General features: G+C 37.3%; 1 long non-coding RNA gene across 1 annotated transcript in view; it reads right to left on the bottom strand.

The window, feature by feature from the left end:
* LOC135737864 (uncharacterized) overlaps positions 1-13,081 on the bottom strand; it is a 132,517-nt gene that overhangs the window by 11,761 nt on the left and 107,675 nt on the right. Inside the window, exon 3 of the long non-coding RNA XR_010528605.2 lies at positions 6,152-6,357. This is a non-coding gene — a long non-coding RNA (uncharacterized lncRNA). The remainder of the gene's footprint in view (positions 1-6,151; positions 6,358-13,081) is intronic.

The raw sequence follows: 13,081 nt of genomic DNA, 5'->3' as shown, positions 1-13,081 counted from the left end.
AGGTCTTGCGGTGCGAATGAGGCTTTTTGCGCAGTAGACACAATTCCGCTTCATGGTACGCGCGAATGATGCTTTTTCTGCATTTTGCGTTTGACGCGCATCAAATGCTTGGTTTTTCTGCGTGTCTACTTTGCTCTAGACGCAAGAATGCATTCAAACTGTTAAAGCGGCAAACTAGGCGCGGTAGACGCAATTTTGACGCCTTAAACACAGTTGGTGTAAAAACAGCATTAGTCTACGAGTCCGTAAGGTGTCCCATCTGTCATATTAGTCTACGAGTCCGTAAGGTGTCCCATCTGTCATTTTTATGCTCTGCAGTGTGCTCATCAGCGCCCCCTTTGCTTCACGCACTTAACCAACCCAAAAGTCCTTGTGAAAGAGCAATCAAATAAATCAGACGACGGATGGGAGGAGTTCACACTGATGGGCAACTTCTCTTCCTATTTCCGGCGTGACGCCTAAGTCTGGCCCTATCCCAAATGGCGCACTTCATATGGACTTTCGGATTCGTGGCCTTAAATTGTGCGTGCTGGCTTATGCTGCGTTTACACCAGCCACGGTAGAGTGAAGCGGAATTGATTTCAATATTAAGTCAATGTGAAGACGCGTTGACGCACCTCTGGAGGTCTTGCGGTGCGAATGAGGCTTTTTGCGCAGTAGACACAATTCCGCTTCATGGTACGCGCGAATGATGCTTTTTCTGCATTTTGCGTTTGACGCGCATCAAATGCTTGGTTTTTCTGCGTGTCTACTTCGCTCTAGACGCAAGAATGCATTCAAACTGTTAAAGCGGCAAACTAGGCGCGGTAGACGCAATTTTGACGCCTTAAACACAGTTGGTGTAAAAACAGCATTAGTCTACGAGTCCGTAAGGTGTCCCATCTGTCATATTAGTCTACGAGTCCGTAAGGTGTCCCATCTGTCATTTTTATGCTCTGCAGTGTGCTCATCAGCGCCCCCTTTGCTTCACGCACTTAACCAACCCAAAAGTCCTTGTGAAAGAGCAATCAAATAAATCAGACGACGGATGGGAGGAGTTCACACTGATGGGCAACTTCTCTTCCTATTTCCGGCGTGACGCCTAAGTCTGGCCCTATCCCAAATGGCGCACTTCATATGGACTTTCGGATTCGTGGCCTTAAATTGTGCGTGCTGGCTTATGCTGCGTTTACACCAGCCACGGTAGAGTGAAGCGGAATTGATTTCAATATTAAGTCAATGTGAAGACGCGTTGACGCACCTCTGGAGGTCTTGCGGTGCGAATGAGGCTTTTTGCGCAGTAGACACAATTCCGCTTCATGGTACGCGCGAATGATGCTTTTTCTGCATTTTGCGTTTGACGCGCATCAAATGCTTGGTTTTTCTGCGTGTCTACTTCGCTCTAGACGCAAGAATGCATTCAAACTGTTAAAGCGGCAAACTAGGCGCGGTAGACGCAATTTTGACGCCTTAAACACAGTTGGTGTAAAAACAGCATTAGTCTACGAGTCCGTAAGGTGTCCCATCTGTCATATTAGTCTACGAGTCCGTAAGGTGTCCCATCTGTCATTTTTATGCTCTGCAGTGTGCTCATCAGCGCCCCCTTTGCTTCACGCACTTAACCAACCCAAAAGTCCTTGTGAAAGAGCAATCAAATAAATCAGACGACGGATGGGAGGAGTTCACACTGATGGGCCACTTCTCTTCCTATTTCCGGCGTGACATTCAAGTCTGTTCCAAAATACGACTCCGGTGCACCCCTCATGGATTCGCGTCAAGGGTCCCTAAGGTCTGCACTAAATGTTGTCATCAAAGTGTGGAGTCTGTGAGGAAGTCCAGAGTCTGGAGTGTGCCATTTGGGACAGGGCCTTCAGCAGGGTTTGAAAGTTGAGAGAGACAGCTTTTCCATAAGTGGGCGTGGTTTCGCACTGAGACACGCCCCCATCGTTTGAGAGTAGAGAATCCTGCCTGTTTCTCTAATTTTTTCCTGTTATTAAACTATGATTTTTAAGATGACACCCAGTGGATCTTCATAAGAAAACTTAAAAACATAAAAGCTTTAACTGTAATCGGTGTGCTGATGTAAGTTTTAGACAACAGAAGACAAGCAATATATAAGCTTTTATTTTGGCAAGGCTCAATGTGGCCAATAGCACTCAAAAGTGTTTAAATGAGTCACGGGTCAATACAATCCTCGTTAAACAAGTCTGATAAAGCATTTAATGTTATGAGTTAATCAAATCAAACATAATTTTTTCAATAATTCACTCCCTTTAATGGAAGAACTATGGATTCTGGCATGTCAGTGAAACCACTATCCAACTGCACTGATCTATAATAAATGTTTTCAGAAGTAAATTTAAATAAAGCTTACAAATATCAAGATTGCCTTTGCTCACAACACACAATGTGTAAGAATTTGCTGCCATCTAGTGGTAATAATGGTGCTTGCCAAGCTAAAAGCTAACATTTTACTGCCAATATTTATGCTCCCTGCACACCGCCAAGTATTGAATTGTTTTAATTAAAACATTCAGATGATCCACTACATCCATAAAAGTGCATTTGTCATTAAAAATTGATTCTGTAAATCTCAATTCAAGGGATAGTTCAACCCAAAATAAAAATAATGTTATCTATACTCATCCTCATTTTGTTCAAAACCTGTAGTAGTTTCTTTATACTGCTGACAGGGTTCCCACACTTTAGTTAACTTCAAATTTAAGGACCTTTCAAGGACTTTCCAGATCCAATACCCTCAAATTCAAGGACTAAATGTGGGGACACATTTCAAGTGAGAGCAAGGTTACATCGTTTTACCTTTTAAGGTACATTGTTACAGTTCCCTTTTGAGGGAACTCGTGGTGCGCCACTGAGGTGACACTTTGGGGACGCCTCCAGGGGTAAGTGTGTCTGAATGTGTATATCAAATTCAACCAATGGTGAGGCTTAACGACAAAGACAGGGTGACGCGGGAGCCAGGAAGTATATTGCTATCTGAAAATATTGCCAATAATTTTTTATACATTCTTTTAACTTGCACTTCTGAGATTGCTAATAAAAGGTCATTATTATATAAAGAACTTAAAAGGTTGTACGTTTAAATCCTGCACAAATGCCTCATTAACTACCTGCATTAAGGCCTTCAGCACAGATTGCTATATTAAGAATACTGCAGGTTACTTTGGCTAAAGGTTTCAGATAAATGAGTAATTAGGGCATTAGCTATAAGTAGAGAACTAAATGAATCACGTCACGCTCAACCAAACTCCTAAAACTTGAGTGCATTTATGCAAGGAGCCAAAAACATATGACTTATATTCATTTTTCTTTTAAATGCCTCATTACATCATTTAATATGCAAAGTGTTTTAAGCTTCATTAAACAGACTTTAGATATTTGCTGCTGATGTATGTTAAAGATTAAAGCAAAGTATTTATCTAAGTCCAGAGGTCTTGTATCCCTGAGTATACATAATATCGTAGAAATGCACTGATATAGCGGGCAATAACCGGTATCAATTATTGATTTCGATAACCAATAATCACAGGCAAAATTTCCTACTATCGGACATCAGTCGATTGTTTAATAACCGCTGATTATCAGGGCAGATTACTGTATATCCTGGCAATCAAAAAGGGATTATTTAATCATAATAATTTAAAACAAGGAGTAAAAAATAAACCTATCGATATACATCTGTATCGAGATGTCATTCTATGTAATCAAATAATGGGTATATTGTGCATCCCTATAGTCTCCTCTTAAACTTCTGTTTTTAAATCTATGAGATATAATAAAATAAAAGTTTTCATGTAAGGCACAAGAAAATAACAACAGATCTTGGCAGAGGCAGACACTACTTTCTAGTATTTTTACTTTCTACATAAAAGTACATTTTCAAGTATTCGTATTCGCAGTTTTTGGTCTATATGTAATATTTAAGTATATTAAAAATCTAGTAATTTTTATACTTTTACTTAATTAAAAAGTACTTTTGTACTTTTACTCAGGAGAAGTAAAAGTACACAATTTTGATTTAATTATGTATTAAATCAATTTTAATATGCAATATTAAAGGAATACACAGTATGATTCTAATGCAGTGAAATTTTTTTAGTAAAGTAAATTTTTTCCCAATACAAAGCACAGATGCTTGGAAAATTCAACTAAAATACTCAAGTAGTGTCCACCTCTGGATCTTGGTAACACTTTACAATAAGGTTCATTAGTTAACATTAGTTAATGTATTGGCTAACATGAACAAACCATTAGCAATAAATTTGTTACAAAATTTATTCATTTTTGTTCATGTTTGTTCACAGTGCATTAAGTAACGTTAACAAGACTTTAATAAAGTATTAGTAATTGTTGAAATTAACGTTAACAAAAATTTTTTTTAAATTAATAAATGCTGTATAAGTGCAGTTCATTATTAGTTCATGAAAAAAAATTGATTTTCAACAAAAAAATCTTCTTATCATTTTTGTCTTGTTTTCAGTAAAAATATCTAAAAATTCTAAAATTAAAAATGAGCAAAACAACTCAAAAAAATAAGTCTAGTTTTTAGACCAAAAATATCAAATTTAAGTGATTTAGTGCATAAAACAAGCAATGGGGTAAGCAAAAAATCTTGAACATTTTTCTTAAACACTAAATTCAAGAAAAATTTGCTTACCTCATTGGCAGATTTTTTTCTTTGTATTATGCACAAAATCACTTACATTTCATATTTTTGGTTCAGAAATTAGACTTATTTTCTTGGGTCGTTTTTCTCATCATGAAGCATCTTAATTTAAGAATTTGTAGATATTTTTTACTAAAAACAAGACAAAAATACTAAGAATTTTTTTTCTTGAAAATCACTTTTTTTGCAGTGTACATTTTTTAAATACATTTGCCTAATTTGTGCAATTTTTATTTCTCCTTAGCAATATTAGGAGACACATCTGAGACAAAGCTGAGAAAAAACAAAAGTGGTAACTAAATGTATAGTTCTAAACTGTGAAAACGTAAAATCTTCCTGTCGGTATGCAATGTGTATTTCATATGAGGTTTGATGTGGGATGTGGGGAGGATCTGACTTTTAATTTTTCTTACAAGTCATTAAACCAAGGTTGAAAATGCGAGATCAATATGTGATCTCAGTTGTGCTTGCAAAATCTCTTTCTAGCTCCAGGAGCTCGATTTCTCACCACAGGAACATAGCATGTATTTTAAAATGACTGGAGGCTCTTTGATGCAGAGTCATAATTTAAGTCCTGTACAATTTCATGTAATGATCATGAAGAACCAGATCTTAAATCATGTTCTGAAGTTATACGTAATGTCTTATGAACTAAGCATAAATTATTCATCTTAAACTACACTGGAAAGTGGCGAAGACAAAATCACTGTGAAAAAACCCCCAAGAGGGCAGATGATGACAATGAATTAATGAAAAAAATAAATGGCTGTGAATATGTTTATCATTAGCTCTGATGTTTTTTTTTTTTGACTCTTTGTATTAAACATTTTTATTAATATGTTTTTTTCTAATGTTTTATAGTTTAACAAACTTTCCTTCAAGTATAAAACAATGATTGCAAAGTTTGTGAATTATATATGCAGTTTCCACTTTGGCCACCAGATGGCACACACTCACCACAATCCGTTTGCTTCTTATCAAAGCTGAATGAAGTTAGGAGACTAATTTAAGTGAACTATGGCAAAAACACTTCCAGTCATCTAAAATGCCTTGTCTAGGTCACCGTGTACCTTCAGTAAATGAGTACAAAAAAGCAATAGAGGGGTTTTTAATAAGATGGCTATCCTATTAACCTTCTTCACAAATCAATTGAAGATTGAATGAGTTTAGAGAACTATATGGAATGAGACAGATTAAACCCAGGATGTGAAAGAGTTCAGGCTATCCAAGGATTTAAAACTGACCGGTATTTATTTTTTATCTCAACACCAGGGATTCTTTAAGGCACCGTTTACGACTTTTATTTTACATTGCACATATCGTATAACACACATTCTGCAAAACTGTGATTATAAAAAATGCTTGACATTTCAGATCATATTGAAAAAAGCCATTAATCCCGTTTGTTTATGCTTTGCAGTTTCTTTAAGTCCTGTTTGTTCATGTCATGGTGACATCAAGGTTGGATTACTGTAAATCACTTACTACTTGACTTTAAGTCTTTGTTATCCCATTGAAACATGTTTAGACCCCAGTCTCCTTCACGTCTCATGTTCAGCTCCTCTCACAGGCTCTCCGCAGCAGTAAATCTGAGATGCAGGACAACGGTTCTGCCTCACAAGAGATCTGATGAATCTCCTTCATCTCGCATAGAAGATATGATGAGAAATCCAGGTCTAAACAGATCCTCTCTGGAATACAGATTAAGATTGGATGTTCAGAGACTGACTTTCTGTCTATCTATCCATCTGTCTATCTATCCATCCATCCATCCATCCATTGTCAATCTGTCTATCTGTCCATCTATCTATCTATCTTCAATCTATCGTCTATATGTCTATCCGTCTATCTGTCTGTCTGTATATCCGTCTGTCCGTCCGTCTTTCCATCCATCCATCCATCTATTGTCAATATGTCTATCTGTCTGTCCATCCATCCATCCATCTATAGTCTATCTATCTATTGTCAATCTATAGTCTATCCGTCCATCCATCCATCCATCCATCCATCCATCCGTCCATCCATCCATCCAGCTATCGTCAATCTATCTATTGTCAATCTGTTTATCTGTCCATCCATCCATCTATTTATAGTCAATCTATCTATTGTCAATCTGTCTATCTGTCCATCCATCCATCCATCTATAGTCAATCTATAGTCTACCTGTCTATTTGTCTGTCAGTCCGTTCGTCCATCCATCCATCCATCCATCCATCCATCCATCCATCCATCCATCCATCCATCGTCAATCTGTTCATCGATCCATCCATTGATCCATCCATCCATCCATCTATAGTCAATCTATCTATTGTCAATCTGTCTATCTGTCCATCCATCTATCCATCCATCCATCCATCCATCTAGTCAATCTATAGTCTACCTGTCTATTTGTCTGTCAGTTCGTTCGTCCATCCATCCATCCATCCATCCATCCATCCATCTATGGTCAATCTGTTCATCCATCGATCCATCCACCTATCAAAATCTATCTATTGTCAATCTGTTTATCTGTCCATCCATCCATCCATCCATCCATCTATAGTCAATCTATATATTGTCAATCTGTCTATCTGTCCATCCATCCATCCATCCATCCATAGTCTATCTATCTATCATCAATCTATAGTCTATATGTCTATCCGTCTGTCTGTGTATCCGTCTGTCTGTCTGTCCGGCCAGCCGGCCTTCCATTCATCCGTCCATCCATCCATCCATCTATCCATCGTCAATCTGTTCATCGATCCATCCATCCATCCATCCATCCATCGTCAATCTGTTCATCGATCCATCCATCCATCCATCCATCCATCTATAGTCAATCTATCTATTGTCAATCTGTCTATCCATCCATCCATCCATCCATCTATAGTCAATCTATCTATTGTCAATCTGTCTATCTGTCCATCCATCTATCCATCTAGTCAATCTATAGTCTACCTGTCTATTTGTCTGTCAGTCCGTTCGTCCATCCATCCATCCATCTATGGTCAATCTGTTCATCCATCGATCCATCCAGCTATCGTCAATCTATCTACTGTCAATCTGTTTATCTGTCCATCCATCCATCCATCCATCTATAGTCAATCTTTATATTGTCAATCTGTCTATCTGTCCATCCATCCATCCATCCATTCATCCATAGTCTATCTATCTATCATCAATCTATAGTCTATATGTCTATCCGTCTGTCTGTGTATCCGTCTGTCTGTCTGTCCGGCCAGCCGGCCTTCCATTCATCTGTCCATCCATCCATCCATCCATCCATCCATCCATCCATCCATCTATCCATCGTCAATCTGTTCATCGATCCATCCATCCATCGATACATCCATCCATCCATCCATCCATCCATCTATCCATCGTCAATCTGTTCATCGATCCATCCATCCATCCATCCATCCATCCATCCATCCATTTTCAATCTGTCTATCTGTCCGTCCATCCATCCATCTTTAGTCAATCTATCTATTGTCAATCTGTTTATCTGTCCATCCATCCATCCATCTTTAGTCAATCTATCTATTGTCAATCTGTTTATCTGTCCGTCCATCCATCCATCCATCTATAGTCAATCTATCGATTGTCAATCTGCCTATCTGTCCATCCATCCATCCATCTTTAGTCAATTCATCTATTGTCAATCTATTGTCTACCTGTCTATTTGTCTGTCAGTCCATCCATCCATCTGTCCATCTATAGTCAATCTATCTATCGTCAATCTATAGTCTATCTGTCTGTCCGTCTGTCCATCCATCCATCCATCTATCCATCCATCCATTGTTAATCTGTCTATCTGTCCATTCATCCATCCATCCATCTATAGTCAATCTATTTATCGTTAATCTGTTTATCTGTCCGTCCGTTTATCTGTCTATCTGTATAGATATATGGATGGACGGACGGACAGACAGACCGATTATAAATTGACAATGGATAGATTGACTATAGATGGATGGATGGATGGATGGACAGATAGACTGATAGATAGATAGATTATAGATTGACAAAAGGTAGATTGACTATAGATGGATGGATGGACGTACGGACAGATAGACAGATTGACGATAGATGGTTGGATGGATAGACGGACAGACAGATAGACTATAGATTGAAGATAGATAGGTTTAAATGAACCTGACGTGTCTCCACACAAAATGCTGGTTTGTTTTAACCCAAGGTTGGGTCATATATGGACAATTTCTAGGTTAGTTTAAACCAACGATTAGGTTTATCCATATTTAACCCAACCTTGGGTTGAAACAAACAAGCATTTTAAGGTGCTTATTAAATAAATACCTTTAATATTTCATATTTCAATAGGAGCCCTATCATATGCAGATCCTATCGTAAATTTCTCGTCACATAACAGAAACATCATTAACTCAATATAAAACAAACGAAAGTTATTAAAGTTGAGCAGTGAAAGGTTGTGACAAGGTTATTTTTCCAGTGGTTGTTTATTAATAATAAAATGTGACTAGAAGCACTTAGATTTTATTACTTAAATATAAGTTGATGTAGCTCACCAGCATTATAATGGTCACTTTCCATGATAAATTGTTTGGTCATCTACTATATAGCCAAACTGCTTCTTGTTTTTCTTTCAGTGTGGGCTGCGATTTAATGCTTTAATATAACGTCCCTGTACGGTTATACGACGGCTAAATATTAATGGACATATCCCTCATCCTGCCACAAACACTCTCACACCTCTTCTGATTATAGTCATATTGTCATGAATGACTACCTACTGCATGGTTTATCCTCAGCAAGAAGCTCAAGGTCTCGCTGTATTCAATCCAAGCCAGTATGTATGATCTTATGTGACGCAGTTTCAACGGATGTCTCGAATCTTGCGTCTAAAAATTCATCATCTTAAAATGGCAGCAAATAATTTTGTCGCAGGGTCAAATGAGAGCACAAAGTCCATTTAATGTTGAGAGAGGAAGATAAAGTGTTTAAGAGCCGCAGTGTTTTATGGCACTTTTAAAACAGATGGAAACACTTCAGGCTTTTCTTTAAAGAGACTCAACTACATAAAATTATTTTATGGTCTCAATGTCCTATTTCTCATTGAATACTTTCAGCTATGGAGGATGGTGCAGAATATTTTAGAAGGCATTACACATTATCATAGTCATGGCAAGTAAAGCAAGTTTCATGTAAAGGCTTTAAAATAAAAAATTCTGTCATCATTTACTCATCCTCATGTTGTTCTTAACCTCAATGAATCTAATGAAAACAAAAGAAAATATTTTGAGAAATGATGGTAAACACACAACAGATAGTGACCATTGACTTACCAACATTATTTTGGAAGTATTGTGATAAATGATAAAGAAAATAATTTGATAAATGATGGAAAGCACACAGTTGACAGTACCCATTAAATTCCATCATATTTTTTTATTCCTTCCAATCTCTCTGATTATTAAAGGATTAGTCCATTTTCTTAAAATAAAAATCCAGATAATTTACTCACCACCATGTCATCCAAAATATTGATGTCTTTCTTTGTTCAGATGAGAAGAAATTATGTTTTTTGAGGAAAACATTGCAGGATTTTTCTCATTTTAATGGACTTTAATAGAGCCCAACATTTAATACTTAACTCAACACTTAACGGTTTTTTTCAATGGAGTTTCAAAGGACTATAAACGATCCCAAACGAGGCATAAACGATTGTCATTTTTGACAATAAAAATAACAAATATACACTTTTAAACCACAACTTCTCGTCATGTAGATCCGGTCGTGATGCTCCAGCTGACCCCACGCAATACGTCATGATGTCAAGAGGGAAACTCCGCCTCAGTGTTTACAAGTGTGTTGAAAAAGGACCGTTCAGACTTTGTTGTATGTCAACTGATACTAATTAATGTCTTTGTGGCAGTTTATTGTTTAAAATGGTCTGCAAATGTTCGTTTTACATATGTAACACGTGACCTCCCTACGTCACTACGCATTTACGTTAGGTCGCGCTGGACCGGACCTCGACGAAAAGTTGTGGTTTAAAAGTACATATTTTTTATTTTTCTTGTCAAAAATGACAATCGTATTGCTAGATAAGACCCTTATGCCTCGTTTGGGATCGTTTATAGACCTATGAAACTCCGTTGAAAAAAACTGTTAAGTGTTGAGTTATGTATTAAATGTTGGGCTCTATTAAAGTCCATTAAAATGAGAAAAATCCTGCAATGTTTTCCTCAAAAAACATAATTTCTTCTGGACTGAACAAAGAAAGACATCAACATTTTGGATGACATGGTGGTGAGTAAATTATCTGGATTTTTCTTTTAAGAAAATGGAATATTCCTTTAAACTGAAATTCATCAACTGGCCACTAGAGGCTCGCTCCAAAAGGGAGTCAAACCCCATAGACCTCCATGTTAGGACTGCCTACTTTTGGCTTAAAAAAACAGCTCTTCACAAACCTATAGGTGACGTCACAAACACTACGTCCATCTTTTTTACAGTCTAAGGTCTTTTCCCTTCGTGCTTTTTGTCAATGAACAGAACTTATTATAATATAAAAACTGTAATGATGCACATGAACATCACATCATCTGTGAAAATTGAGGTCAGCATATTAGACGATATATCAGAAATCATAATTTCTCTCTGAAAACTCAAAGCGTCTGCACACTGGTCTCATCTGAGCTCATTTTCAGCTGTCACACACAGAGGTGACGTCGCAAAGCCTGCCATTTTCAAAGTATCTCCAAAACATTTTTGATCAGTACAGTTTCATTTATTCATCAGTAGGCTACTGTGGGACTAACTTCACAGAAGCAAACCATCTCTAGATAAGGACATCTGAAGATTCTTTTTCAAAGTATACCGATTGAAAGATTCTGAACTTCAATTATATATAGTTTTATGTAAAAAAAGGAAACAAAAATTTCACAGTGGGCCTGATTTTATTACGTTTGGTGAGTCTGTGCACTATGTATTTGGTTTGACACATGAATCAATGCATATTATGTAGTTTGATGCATCTTGGGATGATTTGACTTCCATACCAATGCTATCTCATGGCAATTCGTACGTATTTTATGTAAGGGATAATGTAGAGGCAGCCGGTAGTTATCGGGAAATAAGCCCGACAGTGTGATCAGGACCCGACGCGAAGCGGATAGTCTTGTATCACACTGAAGGGGCTTATTTCCCAATAACTACCGGCTGCCTCTACATTATCCCGCTTATTACACGGGTACTTGTCACATAAGAAAAAAAACTGGACATGAATATGAATTTGAAACATTTAATTGGCATATTTGTTTTAAAATAACATTTTTATCCTTCCGCGAAACTTTGCACAGATGCATAAAATGATCGTAATACCTTATTAAGATCCTGTGCTTCATACTTGTCTGTCTCCATTTTTTTCTCTTTTAGCCAGTCTTTGAGAAGTTTTAATGCCCATCCTGTATTTTTTTGTGGGTTGGCTTCGTAGCTGTCATGCTCTATTTTGTCAAGTTCAGTCTCAGTAAGCTCTCTGTGTCTTGTCGTTGTTCGTTCTTCTATCCACTGTTTAAATGTTTTGTTTTTTCCGTACATGTTAAAATTAATGTCAAAATATTCCATTCTCAATTGTGGTTGTGCAGTGTTTGTCACAAGATGGCGCCAGTGTAACAAACAAACAGTAATCTTTACTGGCGCGGAGCGATTTTAATCGTACAAGTAGTACCGGCTATGAGTTATTACTGTGGAGCGGTTATTATTTGAAAAGAACAAACCTGCAAATGTCTCAACTGACCAATCAGAATCAAGCATTCCAGAGAGCCGTGTAATAAAAAGTGGCTAATTTGTAGTAATTCGTACAACCATACGTACAATTTTGTACAATTTACTTTCGCCCCTGTGAGGTTAGGGTTAAGGGTGGAGTTTGTTATTGTTTTTAATGATTATCGTATGTTTTGTGTGATTCACTTGCGAATTAGCCAACATATAAAATACTTTTTAAAATAATTCTTATGAGATCAGTTTGTCCATATAAATCACTTCCTGTCACAGAAAGACAAATCTATTGAAAAACAACAAATAGGGTTAGGGTCTATGTTAGGGTCTTGACCCGTGAGCAACCTGTCTGGGTTGACAGTACATTTATATATACACATGGCAGGTACTTTTCTCCAAAGTGCCTTATAGTGCATTACAAGGTGCACATTTCATATTGTGTGGAGAGAGAGAGAGAGAGAGAGAGAGAGAGAGAGAGAGAGAGAGAGAGAGAGAGAGAGAGAGAGAGAGACAGAGAGAGAGAGAGAGAGAGAGAGAGAGAGAGAGAGAGAGAGAGACTGATAGAGGACAGAAGAAGAATGAATAAATTCTGAAGTTTCACTTTTTCTCTCTCTGTATTCAAGTTTCACAATTCTTTCTCTTCAGCTCCTCCACATGATGTTTGATATTTCATAT

Source organism: Paramisgurnus dabryanus, chromosome 12 (genome assembly GCF_030506205.2).
Source record: "Paramisgurnus dabryanus chromosome 12, PD_genome_1.1, whole genome shotgun sequence".
NCBI lineage: Eukaryota > Metazoa > Chordata > Actinopteri > Cypriniformes > Cobitidae > Paramisgurnus > Paramisgurnus dabryanus.
The sequence above is the reverse complement of the archived record's forward strand: the minus strand, read 5'-3'. Positions and strand labels throughout refer to the sequence as shown.